Genomic DNA, 9,755 nt, shown 5'->3' on the forward strand with positions numbered 1-9,755 from the left:
TCAGCTCAATAACTTTTTGATTCTTCCAGTCATGGAGTGGAAAAGTAGAGGGTCACTGATTTCTATTGGAGTTGGGTCAGGTCCTCCATTAAGAAGAGCCTTTCCATTAACTGGCCATAGAGATGACTTATATATTGAAACCATCAATACTGGATACTGTGAACCTGCATGTTCAGAAAATAACAATGGAATTATTTTTGTTCCATGGCACTCTCACATTTATGAAAGGGTAATAAAAATTAATTTGTTAATGGTGGTAAAGTGTTTTAGCACAAAAAAGAATACAATTGAGATATGATGTATTGAACAATGAATTTTTCTAAAGAAAATTAATTAGGAAATTAAATGAACTATTATTTTAGTTAGCATATACCCCAGAAAATAACAAAATAATTAGGTTTAATTTAGCAGGTAATTTTTTTAAATAAAAATTGCAAACACAGCTTAATGTGCCATAAATTTATCAAACAGCAATTTCATCTCTTCAATAAATAAGGCTTTCCTCAAGTAAGTTAAAAGAATTTAATCCAAAGATTCACAGAGTCAAATTCACATAGCTTTACCCATATTTTACTAGGATGTGTGAACCATGTTAGGAGACTTTGAAAAAGACCTCAGGTTCTATTATGGATATAAATATTGGATTCCTGTAACTTTCCTCATAATTTCCTGTTTCACTTAAGCAAGTCTTAGAGTTTAGAACAAATTCCTAGGTGCCTAATTCTTCTCCTGCACTCAATTCAAACTTGCAAAATAGGATTTAACCCAAGAAAATAACCTGGGCTAAGGTTCTGAAAGACTGATTGTTGATATGTGCCCCAGTCTCTCCTGTGGATGTATCCCCTAAGGATTTAGTCATGTAAGCTCATCAAGGTAACCCTAACCTGTGATTTCTTGTGATGGGCCTTGAATTGGGAAGACACTTGCTATGCAGCCATGTCTGGGATATTATTGCTAGAACTCTAACAACCACTTGTGTCACTGAAAGAGATGGAAAGTAGTATTATAAATACTACATCAATGTACAGAAAAGGTCATTTTCCACCTTTACCCAGCTATGGAGGATGTGTCTTGCTTCAGGTATTTTCAGAGAGATTAATCACCTTTTGGAGCTAGAGCTTGTGTAAGGTAGTGGGACTGGGAGCTCATTTCAAGTCTTTTTAAGGACCTTGAAGATTTACATTAATTTCAAGAATTTAAACAAGTTTGTGTACTGTTCCAATTAATTTTTAAAGAGCAAGTGTAGCTATTGACAGTTTTCACAGCTTAGGATCACAATTTAGTTTTTTTTTTTTTTCTTTCTTTCTTTAACTCCAGCTTTGGAAGCTGTGAGTTTTCACAGGAAATGCATAACTCTGACTCCAGAACTGACACCAGTCTTTGTGGAACTCATTAGAGCTCTTTTGCATCTGGCCCACAGACACTAGTAAAACCTACAGAAGAGAGCAATAGCAGCAGTTACATAAAATCTGAGACAGACATAACAAGCCTGTTGGAAGGATGGTAAGACAAGAGAGGAAACTTCATAGAAAAGGATGGTTTAACTGTCATGAGGAAAAACACTGATGAAAAATGTGAAGTTTTTCAAACAATTGTCAGTCATTTATGGAAGTTATAGTAAAACTGGAATTTTTTTTTTTTTTGTTTACCTTTGCCTGACAGCACGATAGATTACAAGGAGGTCCAAGTACACTCAGAACACAAATATAGAAATCATGATTCTCCTGAGGAACAGCCAGTCTCTGGAGTTCACTGATGCAGCAGGGTTAACTACTCCTGATATTTGAAAGATCTTCATAAATTTATGACAGCTTACAATATTTACAGGTTTGCAAACTGGAACAGCAATAACCATAATATAAAAGCTCTGTGAGCTAGAAGATACCCTCTGGTGTGTTCATTGCACTTGGGGTGTCTCCTCTGTTTGCACACAAACACACTGGAGCTCCTTCTGAAGGCTCTGGTGTGGATTGTTGAATTAGAAGGGAAACCACTTTCAGTGGAACTTGTGCCATGATCCAGCATAGCAAATCCTGTGCTGTTAAATCATGGCTTTAAAGCGATTTCTCGGTATTCAGAGAGGTCTTTCCTTTCTAGGCCACAATGGAAAATTATCTGGATAGACCCTGACCCTTAACCCACAACACTGAATATCTCAAGCATGGTACAACGGATCAGAGTTGTTCTTGTTGCCCTCTGCCCTTTAGCATGTCTGAAAGGCAAACTTCTCACAGAATCAGACATAATCACTCCTGAATGCTCAGCATCCCTGGGGTTTCAGCTTTAGGGCATGGGGGATGGAAAGATGACCTCCTGAGGACCCTCCAGTCTTTTTCCCTATAATTCAAATTGTCAATTACAGGTATTCCAATGAATTTTGAGCTGAACACAGGATGAAAGTGACTTGCATAGCAAAAATATTGCCTAAATATTATTCATTAGCATGTAACTTCTATTAGCGAGCCAACTTGCTTTCACTGATTGGTTTTGTCACTCGATGTGCTGGAAGCATCTCACGCTGAGCAGATGCTGATTCTGTGTATGGCAGGGTCACTTCATACCTAGGGCACTGAAAATCTAAAGTTGTTCAGAATTCTCTGAAGTGTAAACAAAGACTTTCATGATAAGCAAATGAATAATGGTACAGCAGTAATAGATCTGATTAAACTGTTTCACACATATTACTTGTTACCACATTGCATGTCATCACCTTGCCTCAGGGTTTGTCCAGCAGTTCTGGATTTTCCCAGGTTATGGGGAAGCCAGATGGATAACTATTTAATATGGGTGGAGGCCAGTTGACTGCCAAATGCACTAAGATTGGTAAGCCTGTATTTCAGGCTCTCTGTGAACCACTCTCCTGTGGTTCTGGGATTTGAGGGATTTTTTGTCACAGTGCTCTAGAAATCCTCACTTTGGGACATATGAGGAACAACATTTATATCTGAGATGCCCTTTTGTGACAAAGGAAAGCTGCACAGAGACAGCTTGGATAAGCACATACATAGGGCCTAATGATCCAAGCTTTCAGAGGGATGCTGTGCGAGTCAGCCTTGCTTCCCTGCTGGCTTGCACCTTATACTAGTGATTATAAAGGCTTTCTCCTTCACTCTCACAAAAATTAAAGGGCCTGACTTTTACAGTACTTAATAGTGCATTTTGGTTAATACTTAATAGTGTAAATGGCCCTTATACAGGAGGGAGGTTCTTCCCTTCTTCCCTGCCTTGTTTTCAGATACACATCATAGCTGTGATTGCTTGCTCTGGAGTCTGTTGTGGCTGCTTCTGATAAGTCCTGTATCCTCTCTGGTTCTTCATAATTTCTTTTCCAGGTAACCTTACAGAGTGGACCATCAAAAAGTGAAACATAGCTTGCTTCCTTCTATTTTCACAAGCAAGTTACAAGACTATTTCTGGGTTTTTTTATCCAACTGCACAAATATCCATTCAGATTATGGCTGTACTGGCTTTTGTACCCCGTCTTAAAGAGGGCAGTTCTTGGAAAGCAAGTCTCTTCTAAGTCTTTAAATTCTGCCTAGCTCCTTGTGAGAGGCAATGTGAAGTACTAGAACCCTCTGATGGTCTCTAAGGAGTAACTCAGAGGACCTGCATGAAGCCCTGAGGAGAAGTAATCCCTGAGATCATAGAGAGACAAATGGGATTTGTATCCCAGTAGTACACAAGATTTGTAGGATTTGCTGTCCTGGGTTCTGTTGCTATGAACTTTCACTCATCTTTTTTTTTTTTTTTTTTTTTTTTTACCAGAATGAAAATTACTATAAAATTAATGTAATTTAATTACAAAGTTGAATATCCCTCAGCTCTCTACATTAGATGTATGTATTAAGTTACCTAAATGGACCAGTGTCCAGTCAGGACAGCATTTTCCGGACTCCTGACTCACTGGCGGTCTGAGGCTGAAGTGAGCTAAGTAATATTGGAATAATTCTTACAAATTATTTAACAAATATTAAATTATTTTCTTGAAAGGCTTCTTCCACCACTGCTGATTTGTATCATGGTGCCTGAAGTGCTCTGTTTCCATTTAAAGCTTTTTGTGCCTAAGCCTCTGCCTTCTGCTGTCCTACCTGTCTTGATCTTTTCGCAGCTGCCACTTCAGAATCTGAAGATAAGGGGCCAGCTAACATAGCAGCACTTTTTTTCCCCCTCTTTCCATGGCTATTAACGTTTTTCCTTTTTAGTGCTTTTTTTCTTCTTCTTAAAAAGGTAGCTTTGTCTATAGCTTCCTGCTACAACTTCAAGGAAAAGACATTTATCTATTACCTTACTGCTTCATTGTGAAAGTCATGAATTATGTTCGTCTACTGGGATAGACTTTCACCCTGCTTTCAGTAGGTTTCCATTAACCCGCATCTGCCAAATTAAACTGACAGGTTTAGAAAAACTTGACACAACAGATTCTAAAATTAGGCCTGCTACAAAAATCTGAGAGATTGAGACCGTGGTTTCCTCCCTCTGTGCAGCTTTAGTTGAATCAGAGTGACATGATAATACAAAGAGGTAAAAGAGAGAAACAATGTTTCAGTCCTCCTTTATAATAGGGTTTTGTTATTCTTGCTTTAAATTTCAGTGACAAAAGTGGTTCAGAAATCACTAACAAGAGTTTTTTGACATAGATGTGCCTTGTGTTCCTTTACTGGGAGCTTTATTCTTTTTCTTTTTTTTTTTTCCTGACTATTCTGAGAACTTCCAAGGACAGTAGGTGGAGGGATTGTTAGAAAAGAGGGGAACATCATTTTAAAAAGAAATTGCCAAACTTAATTGGTCAAAAATGGACATGAGCTAAAACCCAAAAAAATGAAATCCCTGCAGACAGTGTGTGTTCACTGTGAAGTGCAGTCAGAAATTTGGAATAGTATTTGAAAAGGATTTCGGTCAGAGTTCCCAAAAAAAATCAGCTGTTTTAGCAGAAGTCTTGGCAGTGAATTCACTGACAGGGTTGAAGGCCTTCTTCATAGTGAGAGCTTTGTGGTGAGCCTCATGCTCTCCTGCTGTATGGGGACCCCAAGCTGGAACAGTCCCCTGGGTCTGGTACAATTTTATTGACTAAGAATTACTGTCCTTAGAAAATAAAGGAAACAGGAGATGGCATAACATATCCAGGCTATCCCAAGATCACACACCATCTTCTGTGTAATGAACATCCTCTCATTAAGCTCTTGAAGGACTTGACTTTTTAGGAACACTGGATTAACAAATGTATGATACCAAATCTTGACCTTCCTTTGCATCTCTTAAGTTTTGTCACAGAGTTCTTTATGGTGCTCCACTGCTGAGGAAGCCTCCAAAATCCTCAAGGAAATGCAAAATGTAAATAATTTTTCTGTTCTTAAAACTTGGCAAACAGTGAAACAGGAAGCACTGTCTAGAAATTAATATTTAGTGCACAGCAGATGACTCTTCATTTTAATTTCTGAAAGTGAAAATCAAAAGTAAAGGAGATAAATGGGAAAGTTGCTATGTCACAAGCCACAGTTGGAAACAGAATTACTAAATAATTTTTTTCATCAGGTAGAAGGATTCATGCTATACAGCAGCTGTTTAAGTTTGCAGAAGGTTCAAGTTTGCAGAAGGCTGGGGCTGTTTATTTTCTTGTTTCAAGAAAAAAACTACTGAGATTAATAAATCCAGGAAACCCAGTTAAAGCTTGCCCCTTCAGCTTGCTTTCTGGTGCTGCTGTTTTGCAGTTTCTAGAGAGGCTGGAACCTGGGAATCTTGGTACACCTACTTAGAAAATTGCTTGGCAGATTGTGTTTATCAGAAAGTAAAATCTAGACCTTCACAGAGGGTGAAATTAAAACTGCACTTAGGAACAGGGAAAATACCTTTATATCCTGCAATACCACTGCCTTCACAGAACAGCAGTGTTCCACTGTTCTTTACTTGGGGCAATCTTTAATGCAGTGAATGTCAATATTTTAGCATGTTTATGTTTTGTATTAACTCATTGTCAATATTTAGTTAGTTTTACAGGATTTAACATTTTAGAGCAGTGACAAGACCTCATGTTGCCATGTGGTTTCCCTGAAGCTGGCAACATTGATACAAATGTCTGCAAATTAACATAAAACATGTAATTATAAGAGCTCTAGCAGAGTGATTTTAAGTAAATTTTATCCTAAACAAAATATAAAAAATATAAAGCTGAACTATCTGTTGATTTCTCTATTAGACTCCAAATAAATAACAGATGAGCAAATGAGTTTTATGTTAATACATTATGTAACACAGTCTCACTGGACTTACTTCCCTGGGGTCACTGAAGATTTTTGCTTGGGTATTTCCCCAAGTATAATACCAATTTAGGTACACCAAATAACAATAAAATTCTTCATAGTTCAGCCTCCCACCAAAGAACTATTAGAAATTTTGATTCTAAAGTCTAAATCAATAAATCTTCACTCACCAGACTGGTGTTTTTTGGTTGGATCTTTTGAGGTTTCATCCAAAAAATGAGTAAAGACTGTTGGAAATTTTGTTTTGGACAGAGATAAGTGTGAACACCCTAGAAACCAATTATTATAATTTATTAAATAGTTTACGAGCAAAGAATTATGTGTTACCTTTCCAAGTGGCCTGTCAAACACCATACTATATTATAGCATGTGCAGGTCTCAATATGTGTACAGATATTTTTGTGAACATGCACACAGGTAACTTGAGCTGCATAGGGGGGCATGATTTATTTATATCTCAAACAGGGTTGCACAGCACCAAAAGTGCATCTTTCACCCAGATTATGTTAACTTCTAGGATAGCTGAGGCTCCAACCTGTTGAAGCCAGAATTCAGATAGAGATACCTTTTTTCTGTTTTTTTTTTTGTTTTATTTTTAATTTAATTTTATTTTATTTTGTGGGGGGATTGTTTTCTGGGTTTTTTTTGTTTGTTTGTTTGTTAGTTTTTATAATATGTATTTCTATATTACTGTGTGATAGGAATGTCATTCTATAGTCCTTATCATGGCTTTAAAATTTTTTACACAATCATATTCCTGTGTGTGTTATAAAAACTGTATGCAACATGTTTATTTTACTATTCAGTTAATTTAAAACTGCATGCTAGTCCAATTTAAACAACTGTAGGAGATCAGGCTGAAACAAACAGGAAAAAATTGCTTTCTCCAATGTTGACTTTCAAATTGGTTGAAGGACCCCAGAGATTAAACGATGGATATTTGGTATCTCTCTGTTAGGATCATTTTTTACTTTTAATAGAAAATTTCTGACTGAGACAAAAAGGTCAAGCAAGTTAGTGCCTAGCAAAGTATTTCTCATGTGGATAAGGCAAGAGGAAAATAAAAAATCCCAAGCATCATACAGCACCTCAATCCCCTTACACAAGCCAAGCATTTTGAAGCTAGTAGTAATTCATCCATCTATGGATCTACATCTGTTAGCTTAATAGGTGACACAAGGCTGGATTTTAAATGAGTCTAGCCCAATAACCAGACTTATGTAATAGGCTTTTCAGGAAGACAGAGAAGGAAGCCTTAATGTTAAGAAACCCTAGCTCAAAGTATCAGTTCCAGTAGCTCCAATGGCTAACATTAAACCTTTCTGTCTGTCTTTCAGTATTACTTTCCTTTGTGTATGCTCTACTCTGGCTATCACATTTGCACTAAGGCTCCTTTTGCCCTCCCGTTAACCTACATGAATGCACAGGTGTGTGCATAATGCATTAACAGAGAAATACTATTGTTTCAAAGAATCTATTTCTCATGGTTGTTGCTGCAAAAAGAAATGCACATCACATACAGTATTTTTTTCTTAGTTACTCGTGAAATGTTACTGATATTATGTATCATACTCCATCACTTAAGCTACATTAAAAACCATAGCTAGAAATAAGTTTTTCTAACTTGGTTGGTTGTAATAAAGGTTGTATCTTGTTTTCTTTTACAGGGCTGATCAGGCAGAACATGATTTTCTCTTTACACTGGTTTAACTCCATCAACTTCAGAATTACTTTTGGTTTATTCTGGTAAGAGATGGAGAGGCAGCTGATTTACTACTTTAGATGAGTTGCCAGCACAGAAGCAGAAATATTATACATATAATGTTTCTGGGGAAAAAATATGGTGTACACTAGCAAAATGTCCCACACAACTCAATAAGTTTAGGTTAAGAAAAGTCTTCTCCCAGAAAATGCCAATTAACTAGACTAACATTTTATTTAATGGTCTGGAAAAATTCCACATTATAGCCATATAAGAAATGTAATTAATTTTCTTTTTTTAAGCCAATCAGCAAGTAAGGCAAGAGTACATATTGCTAAGTTTGTTAGCACTGCCTAGAAGAGCATATTAAAAGATCCCCTGAAATGCACAATTGGACGCAATGCTAAGATGGAGTGCTTTGTCCAGCTGAAGAGCATTTTGAGAAACTGACTGGCTTCAGATGCTGTGAATCTCCAGTCTTGTTATTGGCAGACATTAAAACAACAGTGTAAACCTTTGGTCTCTTATTTTCACCTGTTATACTGGATGTGGTGGCACAGGATAAACATGGAAAGGCTTCTTTGTTCTGGAGATGGTTTTAGCAATAAATACAACCCTAGCACAGGGAGACACAACTCTTGTTGATTTCAGCCAGTGCTATGCTGGACTACTCTCAGCGTGGGTTTGATTCTCAGTGTCTTTCTAGTAATGAGTACAAGAGCATTAAGCACTGCAAGCAGAGAATTAGCAGTTCCAGCATTATCCATGGGGTCAACAGATGTGAAGAAAAAGTAGGAGGCAGAAAGGAAATATTGTGTATGCTTTACTGGTGTGCAAATGTACACTGATTGAATCAGCAGCAACGCACTGCAAAATTAGGACTTCTTTTCTGTTGTAACTGTACATAATATGTATTTAATACAGTTTAAAGAATTTATTGAGATACATTCACTGCAAGGAGAAGTAGGTGCTAGACAGCAAGGGCTGTGAGAATGCTAGATGTGATTCTGTGTTTGAGTGGCATTCACAGTGCTGCAAAACATTTCATACATAAAAGTTGCAAAGCAATATATATCCTACCTTGAAAATAGATTGCCAATATCTTAACATGAAGGAAGCTCATGTTGGCAGTACAAGAAGTCTGGGGATGTTTATGTATGTTCCTGTTAAAACTGCTGTCTTTAATTCCTGTCTGAGCTCCAAGTAAAACCTTTCTGTTCAATATGATTTCATTTCATGACAGGGCAAGGAGGGCTACACTCTGAGAGAAAAGACTAAATTTTAATAACCTCCAAATAGAAAAAAAATATATTGAGACAGAAAGAAAAATAGAAAGAAAAAAAGAACCAACAGCAGACATCAAATAAGACAGAAAGAAGTAAAAAGAAATTGACAGCCAGAGATAGGTGAGAAAAGAATAGTAACAGGCATATTGGGTTTTCAGAGACAGGTCCCCTCACCCTCTCTTTCCTTCTCCTCTTCACACTTAGCAACAGGACCACTTGGAGACAGCACTCCCTTGCTGGTGCATCCCTCTTGCCTGGAAGCAGCAGCACTTGCCCCAGACTGGGGCTAGAGAGAGGCACAGAGGAGATAACTGAAAAGGTGCTTGCTATGGCGTGCAGCTGAGGTTTGCCTGTGGGTCCATGAGAGCCCTGCCCAGATAATGAAAGTCTGGGTAATCCATGGATCAGTGCTCTCAGATGGGGAAGCAGCATTTGTAGAGCCAGGCCTTACCTCTCACCACTGCATCGAGCAAAGCTCAGCCCCAGAGAGATCTCTTTGGATTGTTGTTC

This window comes from Cinclus cinclus, chromosome Z, assembly GCF_963662255.1.
Source record: "Cinclus cinclus chromosome Z, bCinCin1.1, whole genome shotgun sequence".
Classification (NCBI taxonomy): Eukaryota; Metazoa; Chordata; class Aves; order Passeriformes; family Cinclidae; genus Cinclus; species Cinclus cinclus.